At 39.8% G+C, this 13829-nt stretch overlaps 1 long non-coding RNA gene across 1 annotated transcript; it reads right to left on the bottom strand.

The window, feature by feature from the left end:
* Positions 1 to 693: 693 nt before the first annotated feature.
* On the bottom strand, positions 694 to 13191 carry LOC125457961 (uncharacterized). The gene is made up of 3 exons (XR_007248715.2): positions 13084 to 13191; positions 8185 to 8274; positions 694 to 1511 (listed from the first exon to the last, which is right to left on the bottom strand). It is a non-coding gene; the product is annotated as an uncharacterized LOC125457961 (long non-coding RNA).
* Between the last annotated feature and the right edge of the window lie 638 nt (positions 13192 to 13829).

Genomic DNA, 13829 nt, shown 5'->3' on the forward strand with positions numbered 1-13829 from the left:
AAATAAATAGGGAGAGAGGGGGAGGCGGACCGAAGATGGATAGAGGAGAAGATAGGTGGAGAGGAGAGTATAGGTGGGGAGATGGGGAGGGGAATAGGTCGGTCCGGGGAGGATGGACTGGTCAAGGAGGCGGGATGAAGTTAGTAGGTAGGAAATGGAAATCTGGCTTGAGTTGGGAGGAGGAGACAGGTGAGAGGAAGAACCTCCTCTCTCTTTCCTTAAGTATAATGATATTCGATAGTGCACACTTAACGTGTATTTTGATAACACTCGCTGTCAATTTTAATCTGTAATACTCACTGACTTCATTCAATTATTGCCACTTAGCATGATTTTCTACAATACGCACTGACTGAAATGTCCTATAACTCACTGACAGTAATTATCTAAATGCTAACTACCATTTGAATGTCAACTGACTGTAATGCTTTACTTTTCAGTGGTTGAGATATTTATAATCCATGGCTGCGATATTCCATAATACTTGTTGCTTTTGGTATTCTATAATCCTCAATAATTGTGATATTGTACAATATTCAGTCATGGTGATATTGTCTAATATTCAATGATTGTGATATTCAATAATATTCAGTGACTTCTATCTTAAAGCATTCATTCACTGTGATAATACTCACTGATATTTAATAATACTCAAGCCTGTATTTACATGAGTGCTCAATGTCTTCCATATTTAATAACACTCATTGAATGTGATATTGTATAAGATTTACTGACCATTCGACTCTACAATACTTCATGTCAGCGATGAAGGACAGGACCAAGGCCTGTGTCCCCAGAACATTGATATATGGCAACAAAACCTGGACAACTTACACAAACCAATAAAAAAACTCTGTAAATTTCACTTCTAGTCGAGGGTACATCCTCTCAGTCATGGAAAGACAAAGTCACTTTGCTGCCCATTCTACGACGAGCTTGTTATACATGCTAGCACTAACCGAGCAAAGAAGGCGACACAGTGGCTCATTGGTTAGCACTGCTGCCTCACAACACCAGGGACCCAGGTTCAATTCCATTCTCAGGTGACTGTCTGTGTGGAGTTTACATGTTCTTCCCCTGTCTGCATGAGTTTCTTCCCACAATCCAAAGATGTGCAGGTTAGGTAGATTGGTCATCCTAAATTGCCCATAGAGTCCAAGAATGTGCAGGCTCGGTGGATTAGCCATGGGAAATGTAGGGTTGCAGGAACAGAGCAAGGGAGTATGTCTGGGTGGAATGTTGTTTGTAGGGTTGGTGTGGACTCGTGGGCTGAAAGGTCTCTTGCACACTGTAGGGATTCTGTGATGTCATTTCAGAAGCTCCAAAGAAGACATTGTCTCTGTAAACAAAGTATCAGCAGCGATCATTCTGCACCATTGGCAAGCGACAACCACGAGTGGCAGACTTTGCACTTCCAGAATCAGTGTGTTCAACCATTTAAGTAAGTGCAGCAGGTGGTCTTGTCTGGCGTCTCCAAAGTGCTAAGGCTGCATTCCCATCATCCATCATAGCTGGAAAAATGGCAAAGATTTTCTGGGGTTTCATTATAACGTCTTGCTATAATACTCTTTGTTGGTGTTATTCAATATTGTACCATAGTTTATAACCAGCACTCTCTAGCATTCCAGAAAACATATTGACTGAGATATTTTGAAATGTTCACTGACATAATCTTTAATGCTAACTGACCATGATGTTTTATATTATACACTGCAAAATATTATAATACCCCGAAAATGTGAAATAATGTTCAGTGATTGACATTCTATAATGATCACTGATTTAGAAATGATTTAATGATCACTGACTAAGTTATGATATAATATTCATTATATATGATATTCTATAATAGTCACCAGGGATGATATTCCATAACTCACCCTGTGATATTTTATCATACTTGCTGACTGACATATAATAATACTGACTGGCATTGATAATCTTAAATACTGAATGACATAACCTCTACTTCCAAGTGACTTCTATATTTTATAATACTCAAGATCAGTGATATTTGATAACTCTCACTCACAGTAATGTTGTCTTATACTTATTGACTGTGATATTCTTTAAAGCCGCTGATTGTGATTTCAGCAATGCTCATTGACTGGGAGATTTAATATTAATTGCTAATAATAAGACATAATAGTACCTATTGATGATAATCTCTTATACTTCTTGGCTGTGCTCATTTATTCCTGAATGTAATATTCAGTGGTTGTGATACTCAATAATATTCACTGTCTGAGTTATTCTTTAATATTGACAGATTGTGATATCTCTTGTACTCCCTTGTTGTATTAATAAATCTTTAATACTCACTGACTGTAATACTCACTGAATGTGATTTTCTATATTATTCAGTGTGATACCACCATAATAATCTCTGACTGTGACACTCTGGATAATACTCACTGACTCGCTTAACCTTCATAAAAAAACTAGCTAGTTTATGCTGCAGCATCAGTCAGCTGTGATTTTGTCTGTACAAAGCTAAACTCAACTGCAGCTGCATCAGAAAGTAACAGATCCATGCTTTCCTATGGTAACTTAAATGCAAAATCCAGGCTGACAATATTCTGGTGTAGAACTGAAAAGAGTGATGCATTTTCAAAGAAGCAGATTTTTGGCTGAGTCCTTACTTTGGTGCCTCGTCTGGTCTTTAAGGTGAATGTAAGAGATCGCAAGGAACTGTTATAGCTTGAAGAAGAGCAGCAATGTCTCCTTGTTGGACTATCCAAAGTTTATCTCTCAATCAAGATCATCAAATCAGAAAGTGTAATTATAGAAAAAGGGCTAGAAAAATTCAGAATTTGCGCAGAGAACAGAGTTTAGAAGAAAGCTTTACCTCCATATCTCTCTACAAGGTGCTGCGTGATCTGTTGGGCTTTTCCGGTCTTTGTTTCATTTTTATTTCAGATTTGCAGCATCAGCAGGATTCTGCTCTCACTAATATAATTAATTCAGAGTTCTGAGACTTTAGCACATTGTTCTTTGCCAAACCTTGCAGTGCGTAAACTGCCTGCTGTATTTCTGTTTCCTATGATGGCAACTGTGTGCTCATATATGCCAATTTTAATGCACACAGCATATAGGAATTATGATGGTCTCAGGTTATGTTGTCCCAGCTTAAAGAAAGACATGACAAGGGTATGACAGCAGAGTTAGCAAAGGTGGATTTGGAAAAATAGTCTAGAAGATAAGTTGATGAAGAAACAGTAGCATGTACTTAAGGAGATAGAGTACATGAATTGAAACCAAAATATTCAGAAGATCACAATGCATCAGGCAGCATCCATGAAAAGAAAACAAGCTAATGTTTCAAGTCTAAATGAACTTCAGCTCTGATGAAGAGTCAGTAGACTCAAAACGTTAGCTTGCTTTCTCTCCATAGAGGCTGCGTGAACCAATGAGATCTCCACCAATTATTTTCAGTTCAGATTCCAAACTTTTAAGTAATTTGCTCCCACTCTGCCAAAAATACACATTCCATTGAAAAATAAGGATTCCACATAAAGAGTCCACCATCCCTAATAAATTAAAGAAGTTGAGGATGGTATCAACTATAAAAAACAGCAGTACAATTCTGAAATAGACCAGTAGCAGCCCAGAGGATTGGGAAAATGTTAAAAGTGTTAGAAATCAGCAAAGGATGAAGAAAGGGTTAGTAAAGAAGGAGAAATTGTATTACAAGTGAAAAGTAGTAAGAAATATTGGAATCGACAGTAATACCTTCTATGAATATATGAAAATGAAAAGCTGATTAAAATGGGTACTTAATTCCTGAGAGGGTGGTACAATGGAATTAATAATGGGAAACAATGAAATGGTGCAGACTTTGAATTCGAGTTTTTGTTATCACTCTTCACTTTAGAAGAAACTGCATCACAAGATTGGGAGAAAACCAAGAGATAAAAGAGAGGAACTAAAAGCAATCACAGTGATTGAATAAAAATGTTTTAAATCAAATGGGATTAGACTGACAAGTCCCCTTGAACTGACGACCTACATCCTCAGATAACAAAAGAAGTCAGAAGCCACTTGACACCAGGTGATCGTCCAACAGGTTTATTTGAAATCACAAGCTTTCGGAGCGGAGCCCCTTCATTCAGTGAAGTGAAAGAGTAGCACACAGTCACAGAATTTATAGGCAGAGAGATCAAAAGATCTTACAACTGGTATAAGTGAATTGTCGAAAAGTAAGTCACTACAGGTGACAAGAAGTATCAGATAGTGGGAGTAAAGTGTCCACAGTTGAATAAAGAGTGAAGGGATGACCTATGATCTGACTAAATGAAGCAGGAAGATAATTACGGAAAATTACAAATACGTTGGTGCTACAGAGAAACCATATGATGGAAAAACTTGCTGAGGGTCTAACCAAAGTAATAAGTAATCCAAAACAGTGTAACCTAATTAAGGTAGAGAGACCATAACAATATATAAAGGTGATGGTATTAAAACAGGACAATAAGAAATATTTCACAGATACAGAACAGTGTGGTAGGATCACAGCAAACATGACATGAACCCAAGATAACGGTCAAGGCTGTCTTCATTGTTATGGAACTTGGCCATCAGTTCCTGCTCAGCTTTTCTGCATTGTTATGTATCTTGAAGGCTGCCTTAGAGCATGATGACCTGAAGGTCTGTTAATGTATAGACAACAGATGATTAGACACTGTGCAATAATCACCAGACAGGAATGTTCCCTCCCAGTTGGGGATCATTTTGGCAGTTGAGGGCATTCAATGTATCGCCTTGATAAGTTGTTATGCGCTCTCTAACTTAATTTGTTTGTACAGTGTTGAGTTACTTATTACTTTGGTCAGACCATCAGCATGCGACACCTGTACCTATCATGTTATTCTGTCATTTGGTTTGTCTCCAGCGCCACCTTATTTTTAATGTTTTGCAGTTATTTCTCTGCCTCATTTATTCAAATTATATGTCATTTTCTTGCTTGTTATTCAGCTGTTGACACTTTACTCACATCGTCTGACACTTTTGATTACCTGCAGAGACTTATTATTCGACACTCCACTCACACAATATGTATGATCTTTTGAAATCTCTGTCCTTGATCTCTCTGCCTGTAAACTCTGAGTCTGTGTTCTTCTGTCTTACTTCACCTGATGAAGGGGCTGTGCTCCAAATGTTTGTGATTTCAACAAAATCTGTTGACCAATAACCTGGTGTCATGTGATTTCTGACTTTGTCCAACCCAGACCCACACCAGTACCTCCGTATCATGGCTACCAACAAAAGAAGTGGTAGCAGATCCAGATCCAGAAGTAATCTTCTAAACTTCCCTAGATTCAGGAAAGTCCTAATAAATTTCAAAATTTTATTTATAACAGCTTTATTAAAGAAAAAGTGAAGAGAAAAAAATAGGAAACCATATGCCACTTAGGCTAATATCTGCCATTGAGGAAAAGTTGGAATTGATTACTAAGGAGTAAGCGCATGAGTTTAGAAAGGCCGAATACTATCAAGCAGAGGCAATGTTGATTTGTGAACAAGAAATGGTGTTTGACAAATTGAATAAAATTATTTGATAATGCAACAGACTGAGTGGGAAAAGAGGACCCAGTAAATGCAGTGAATTTGAAATTCCATCAGGCATTTGTTCAAGTTTCACATGAAAGGTTACTGCTCAAGATAAAAACTCACTGTTCAGGGCTGATATATTAGCAGTGAAGTGACAAGGAACAGAGAATTGTGATAAACATTCATTTTCAGGATGGTAAATAGCAACAAGCAAGTGCCACAGGAATCAATGCTGGGACAAATGGGTTGACTGCATTGATGCCATATTTGCAAATGATACCAAACTAGGTAATAAAGCAAATCATGATAAGGGTACAAAGAGTCTACAAGAAGTTATAATTTTATTAAGTATGTGGATGAAAATTTGGCAGATGGAGTACAACATGAGAAAGCATAAAAGTTGCCCATTGTGGGAGGAAGAACAGAAATGCAGAATATAATGTAAATGGAAAGAGAGACTGCAGATGAAGTTGGGTTCCTAAGTAAATGAACCACAAAATTTAATGTGCATATACAGAAAGTAACCACACAATCAAATGGAATTTTGACCTTTACTGTAAAAGGGATGGAATATAAATGTAATGAGGATTACAACATCACAGGGCATTTGTAAGACTGCACCTGTGTACAGTTTTGGCCTCATTGCTTCTAAAAGAATATTTTTTTCTGTATTCATTTTTGGGATGTGGGATGTGGATGTTGTTGGCTGGCCAGCACTTATTGGCCATCCCTAGTTGCCCATGAGAAGGTGATGATGAGCTGCCTTTTTGAATGGTTGCAATCCATGTGCTGTAGGTTGACCCACAATGCCCCTAGGGAGGGAATTCCAGGGTTTTGACCCAGCAACAGTGAAGGAATGTTGATACATTTCCAAGTCAGGATGGTGAGTGACTTGGAGGGGAACTTGGAGGGGATGGTGTTCCCATTTTTCTGATGCCTTTGTCCTTCTAGATGGAAGCATTGTGGGTTTGGAAGGTGCTATCTGAGGATCTTTGGTGAATTTCTGCAGTGCATCTTGCAGATAGTACATACTGCTGCTACTGAGCTTCAGTGGTGGAGGGAGTGGAGGCTTGTGCCAATCAAGCAGGCTGCTTTGTCCTGGATGGTGTCAAGCTTCTTCAGTGTTGATGGAACTGCAACATCCAGGCAAATGAGGAGTATTCCATCACACTCTTGACTTGCGCCTTGAGGATCAGGAGGTGAGTTACTCACCACAGTATTTCCAGCTTCTAGCCTATTGTTGTTGCCACTATGTTTATGTAGTGAGTCCAGTTGGGTTTCTGGTCAATGATAACCTCCAAGATGTTGATAGTGGGGGATTCAGTGATGGTAATACCATTGAATGTCAAGAAACAGTGGTTAGCTTGTCTCTTATTGGCGAAGGTCGTAGCCTGGTATTTGTGTGGCGTGAATGTCACTTGCCACTTGTCAGCCCAAGCCTGGATATTGTCCAGATCTTGTTGCATCTGAACATGGACTGCTCAATAACTGAGGATTTGCAAATGGTGTTGAACATCATGTAATCATCGGCGAACAGCCCCACTTCTGACCTAATGAGGGAGGGAAGGTCATTGATGAAGCAGCTGAAGATGGTTGGGCCGCAGACACTACCCTGAGGAACTCCTGCAGAGATGCCATGGAGCTGAGGTGACTGTCAGATATGACTCCAACCACCAGAGAGTTTGCCCCTGACACCCATTGATTCCAGCTTTGCCAGGGCTCCTTGATGCCACACCCCGTCGAATGTAGCCGTGACGTCAAGGGCTGACACTCTCACCTCTCCTCTGGAATTCAGCTCTTTTGTTCATGTTTGAACCAAGGCTGTAATGAGATCAGGAGCTAAGTGGCCCTGACAGAACCCAAACTAGGTGTCACTGAGCAGGTTATTACTGAATATACCTGCATTTGAAGTAATGTAGAGAAAGTTCACTAGGCTGATTTCTGAGATGAAAAAATTGTCTGATGAAGAATATGTTGAGCAGCTTGAGCTGAAAATCATTGAAGTTTAAAAGAATGGGAGCAACCTTATTGAAAGATACAAGATTCTGAGGGAGCATGGAAGGATAGATGCCATAAGGATGTTCCCTCTATTGGGGAAATATAGAAGTAGGGCAACATATTTAGCAAAGAAATCTCTTTTTCAAGATGCAGATGAGGAGGAATTTCTTTGCTCAGAGGCCTGTTAGTCTTCCCAGATGGAGACTAGGTCATTGAGTATATCCAAAACTATGTTAGATTGGTGAGAAACAATGAAGTCAAAATGATAGAAGGTTAGGGAGGAAAATGGAGTTAAGGTCACAATTAAAGCAGCATGGTTTTATTGAATGTTGGAGTAGAGCTATTTCATACGATCATTTGATAATAATTCTTTAATGCATACATGCTGTGCATACATGTTGTAATACAGAATCTTATATAAGCATGAACCATGCTTACTGAGTGCGTTGCTTTGTACAGCTGCTTCCTTTTGAATATTGCAAGTCATTTATACATTTCAAATTTGAATTGCTGAATATCATTTTGAATTCAGCAATTTATGTAGAACAGCTAAGCAATGTATTTGAGCTAAAGCAATTTAAATTAACACTTAATTTGAAGCAAGTTACTTTTAATAAAGAGGATTTGACTGTTTACCTGATTGAAAGTCATCATGCCACCGTGCTGTGTTTAGGGAGGAAACTTATCCAAGATAGCTCTTTTGTCATCAATGTGTAGAGACCCCTACTGGAAAGTGAACATATGTGAACATTAAATTGGAAAAAGATTGGGAATCACCTGTGGTGCCATCTACAGTCAATCGCTTTCTTCGCTATCTAGACCCTTACATGGCAAATTCATAAAGACTCAGTGGGGAAATTCTGAATCCATATCCTGGTAAAGGGCAGCTCCTGAAGAAAGAATGGTACAGAAAATACTGAGTAAGTTGCAGCAATTTGAATTACATTATCTTATCTCCATTTTTATTTCCATTTCATTATTTTTCTACTAAACTGTTCTGTGTAACAAATGTTAATTTCTTCTTCCCCACCTATTACAAGCAGTATGAGTAGTGCTCACCTTCACTGAAAGGAATGTGTAAGCCTGGTAATACTGAGGAGATCTGTGGACAAGGGGCTGTGGTATAGAAACATAAGTTTACAGCAAATCCTACATTGTGGAAAAGAATATGATGCACATAATTTGGTGGCTGGATCATTGGATATTCATATAGAAAAGATCAGAAAGTCTCTAATTACAAATCTACAAGTGAGCATTGAGTTAATTGCATCAATGTTAGTTTCAAATTTTCACAACGTACATTTTAAAGGGAATATATCATGCTGTGTAGTGGATAATTTTTCACATGTACATGAGGATTTATAGGTATAGAATTGTATGCAGTTCTGGATACCACGTTATGGGAAAGATGTGGTTGCATTGGAGAGAGAACTAATGAGGTTTACAAGACCAGTTCCAGTCATGAGGAAAGGTTGCAATTTGTTTTCCTTGGATAGTAAAAGGCTAAGAGGAGTTTTCAAAATCATGGGGTGTCGGGACAGGGTAGATGGGAGGAATTGTGTTATTACCTATGAATGGATTAAAGACAAGAGTTTTAAAGCTTATGCAAAAAAAAAACAAATACAACATAAAAAGTCTTTTATACAGCAGGCAGTTAGGACATGGAATGCACTGTTTGAACGTTTAGTGGTGACAGGTTAAATTGAGGTATTTCTGAATGATTATTTTAAAAGAAACAGTGCTAGAGGATGAACAGGGTTAAAAGAAAATGCCCATGAGATTAGTGCTAAATTTAAATACTTAGACAGTCAGAGCAAGCACAATGGACTGAATGGCCTCTTTCTTTATCGTAACAACTCTATGATTTTCCGCAATATTTCCCAGTTGAAATGTTGATAAACAGCTACAAAAACAGAAATTGCTGGAAATCCCAACAGTTTTGAAGAAGAGTGACTGGACCCAAAACGTTAGCTCTGTTTTCTTTCCACAAATGCTGCCAGACCAGCTCATCTTTTCCGGTAAGTTCTGTTATTGTTTCTGATTTCCAGTATCCACAGTGCTTTTGGTTTATTTTTGATAAACAGTTAGACAGCTGGAGAATTGTGGAGAGGCTGATAAATGAAGGATGGAGATGGTACAATAGAGGAGGATAAAAGGGGAATCAGGAGGAATAAAGGATTGTAGGTTGACAGGTAGGGGATGGGTAGATGCAAATAGACAGATATGAATTAATATGGTACACAGTGTAGTCTATAAATAAGTTGATATCAACGTTGGACTGTGAAAGAACGACAAATGTGTTATGAAGGTTAGATTTGTTCAGTTTCTTAACAAAATCTGATGGTCTCCTACAATTCAGAATACAAGTATTATTGAAATATCCGAATAACACCAGGTAAATGGGAATAGATCTAAAAGAATTGAGACTACAATCAGATTTTATTGAATAGCAGAGCAGGCTAGTTGGGTTGAATGATCTATTCCTGCTCCTGATTCCTATGTTTAGCTGCATGTCCAAATGAAGCAAATAAGAAAAGGGCAGATTTGAAATAAAAGTTCACACTCAGAAAATCATTTTACATGGTGGCCAGGAACTATTCCTGAAACCTGTTGTTATTTCGATGCTTGAAACACAGCAACCAACTTGCACTCAGCAAATCCTCATAGGCAGGAATGTGGGAATTAGCAGGTCATCTATTGTGGGTGAGGTGCGATGGCTAAATTTGGTCCTGAGCCCAGAGGGTACACCCCAGCCTCCTTTGATGTGGTGCCACAGTATCTGTCATAACTACTGCACAAAGGGATAGCAGGGGCATGGGTTAAACTCTCACTTCAAAGCTTACACCAAACTCCAAGGATGCAGCAGGGCCTCGGAAAGTTGGCCTTGACTTTATGTGTTCAAATGGTCGGTGCACCAACTGAAGTCGCAGCTTTCTGACTGATGGGCAAAGATAGGAATTCTGATCACAGTGGGAATATCTCAGGATTGTGGGTGAGATCTGTCCGGTGACACAGACAGCACAGTCATAAAGCCACTCAACATGGAAACAGATCCTTCGGTCCAACTAGTCCATGCCAACCATGCTCCCAAACTAAACTAGTCCCCCTTGCCTGTGTTTGGCCCATATCCTTCCAAACCTTTCCTATTCATGTGCTTATCCAAATGTCTTTTAAAAGTTGTAACTCTGCCTGCATCCACCACTTGCTCTGGCAGTTCATGCCACACATGAATTACTCTCTATGTAAAAAAAGTTGCCCATTATGTCCTTTTTAAAACTTTCTCACCTCTCACCTTAAAACTATGCCCACTAGTTTTGAATGCATCCACCCTAGGGAAAATGCCCTTGCTATCCACCTTACCTATGTCCCTCTGATTTCATAAACCTCTATCAGGTCAACCCACAACCACCTATGCTCCAGTGGAAAAAGCCATACCCAGCCTATTTTTATAACTCAAGCCCTCCATCCCTGCAGAATCCTGCTTAATTTTTTTAAAATTCACTCCAGTTCAGTAATATCTTTGTTATAACATGGTGATCAGATCTGCACACAATACTTCAGAAGAGGCCTTTCTAACATTCTGTGCTATTGCAGCATGATGTCCCAACTCCTATACTCAAATGTCCAAGTAATGAAGGTAAGTGTGTTGAATGACTTCTTAACTGCCCTGTCTGCCTGTGATGCAAATTTCAAAGAATTAAGTTCTTGAACCGCTAGATCTCTCTGTTCTACAACACGACCGGGGGCCTACCATTAACTCCATAAATCCTGCCATTGTTTCTTTTCTTAAACTGCAATACCTGGCGTTTATCCAAATTGCCCATCTCTGTGGTGCAATTGGTTAGCACGTTCAGGCGTTAACCGGAAGGTTGGTGGTTTGAACCCATTCCAGAGATGATGCGCTTCCTCACTTACGGCCAGCACAGTGGCTCAGTGAGTAGCACTTCTGCATCACAGTGCCAGGGGCCCAGGTTTGATTCCAACCTTGGGTGACTGCCTGAGTGGAGTTTGCACATTCTCTCTGTGTCTGTGCGGGTTGCCTCCGGGTGCTTTGGTTTCCTCCCACAGCCCAAAGGTGTGCAGGTTAGGGTGGATTGGCCAAGCTAAATTGCCCACAGTGTCTGGGGGTATGTAGATTAGGTGGATTATAGGGGGACGGGTCTGGATGGGATGCTCTGTGGGTCAGTGTGGACTTGTTGTGCTGAAGGGCCTGTTTACACACTGTAGGGATTCAATGAAAATAAACTTCATCTGCTATTCCTCAACCCATTGATCAAGACTTCTTTACAAGCTTAGTTAACTTTCTTCACTGTCTACCAGTCAGATGGGACTGACATGGGCCAAAGCATTCTTCTTGCGGGTGACTTAGCAATTAGAAGACACGACAAGAAGTGCTGGGGAATGTACCAAAGAATGTTTAGGAATCACAGAAACTGCATCGGTGAAAGCAAAAATACCAAACAGCTTTAAAAAGGCACAGCTGGAAGAAGAACATAGCTGCCTGGCTCCTTAACCTGGCCAATACTTTCTCTCCAACAGCACCAGAGAAATATTTGGTAACTTAGCTTTGCAGTTGGGAGACCTGGCCACTGTTCTGAAGGGCCACTGGTCTCCAAACATTCACCCTGTTTCTCTCTCTCCCACAGATGCTGCAGGCCTTGCCGTGTTTCTCCAGCAATTTCTGTTTTTGTTTCAGATCTTCAGCATCTGCAGTTCTTTATTTTGGTTTTGGCCACTGGAGTTTACGATATTGGAACATTGGGATGTGTTTCTCTGATGTGAAAGAGTTTTTAGACCGCTCGAAGAAGTGAAATGCACTTTTTTAAAAAATGGGGCTTGGGACGGAAACTAAGACTTTTCCTTACAAGATCAACAAACTCTTGAACCACAGGTTCTAACTGTAGCTTCCTCCCAGCTCTCCACGTCCTTCGCGTTGCAAAACTCCATCTATTCGACCCACCCCAAGCCATTTAACCTTTTAATTTTGCTCCAGTGACCCCCTCGCTCTCTCACCTCACAAATCAAACGTGGATCTTCAAGTTCAGGAGAAGGGTCACTGGACTTGAGATGTCAACTCTATTTCTCTCTCCACTGATGCTGCCGAAACTGTTGAGTTTCTCCAGCAATGTCTGATTTCCAATATCCGCAGTTCCTTCAGTTTATTGTGTTTCTTCCATACCGTTTAAAAAATAGTTATTTATTTCCCAGTCTAATTGCTAACTACTTCCTCCCCCCACAGGCATCGATTGATATTTCGATCCTTTTCCGAGAGCTGAAAAGTTCTAATGAAATCATTTATAGTTCTATCACCACCCTCGACCCCAAAAGCTGGGTTCGCCAGGTGGTTTAAAAACTCCTGAACGCTCCCAGCCCTTCTGCCCATTTCCGCAAAGGAGAGGCGGTTTCTCAAATCGTATCAGTACGGGTATCCATGACCTACGGTTTCCAAAGGGCCTGTAAAGCTGAGTACGAAAACCAAGGCTGTTAAAAGCTGGCCAAACCCCCGCCTTTCGCTAAACCTGTCGGAAGACCCACCTGATTAGCGCAGTTAACGAAATGAGAAACGAGGATCCCTTATTTCACGAGCAATGGGAGCAAGTTTTAAGACGTCCATGGGCAGGACTGTCCCGAGTTACAGCGGTGTTTGCAGACTGCTACTTACTGGTTGGAATGTCGCATTGCACATCACACTCTGATTTAACCACTGTCTAAATTCTGCTAGCTGAAAAATAATGTTTACGATCAGAACTTTAAACAGCGCGAAATAAATGCAGCATTTTACAGTTTTTTTTCTTCAAGGTTTAAACATTTATTCTAGTCTGAAAAATTGATGTAAAGAAATTACTAAACATAATGATACGAGAACAAATTCCCCACGGATATATTCGAATTGGGATTGCCTTCAGGTAGATAGAGCTGTTCGGTATGTAATACATTAAAATCTCTAGGTAGCTACTAACAGGTTTTTTTTTAAAGAAAAACATTCAGAATCATATCTTTGGCGAAATGGGAAAATACACGCAAACTGAGGTGGGAACGGAATATTAAAATGTAAAGTACAAATCATCTGCAAATAACATTTTAATAAAACATGAGGTGAAATAAATTGATTTGCTGTAACATTTTTTTCCCCAAATTCTGATTGACAATATTGACTGTTCTGAGGCGGTAGCTGATTCCAAACCGACCTGCTTTTACCCCATCATCAAAGCGAGCCGGATTAAATCGTTGCTCTTTTGGACATTGTGGTGTTAGGCAGCCAGACTGAAAATTAAAAATAG

This window comes from Stegostoma tigrinum, chromosome 14 (assembly GCF_030684315.1).
Source record: "Stegostoma tigrinum isolate sSteTig4 chromosome 14, sSteTig4.hap1, whole genome shotgun sequence".
In the NCBI taxonomy this organism is placed as follows: Eukaryota; Metazoa; Chordata; class Chondrichthyes; order Orectolobiformes; family Stegostomatidae; genus Stegostoma; species Stegostoma tigrinum.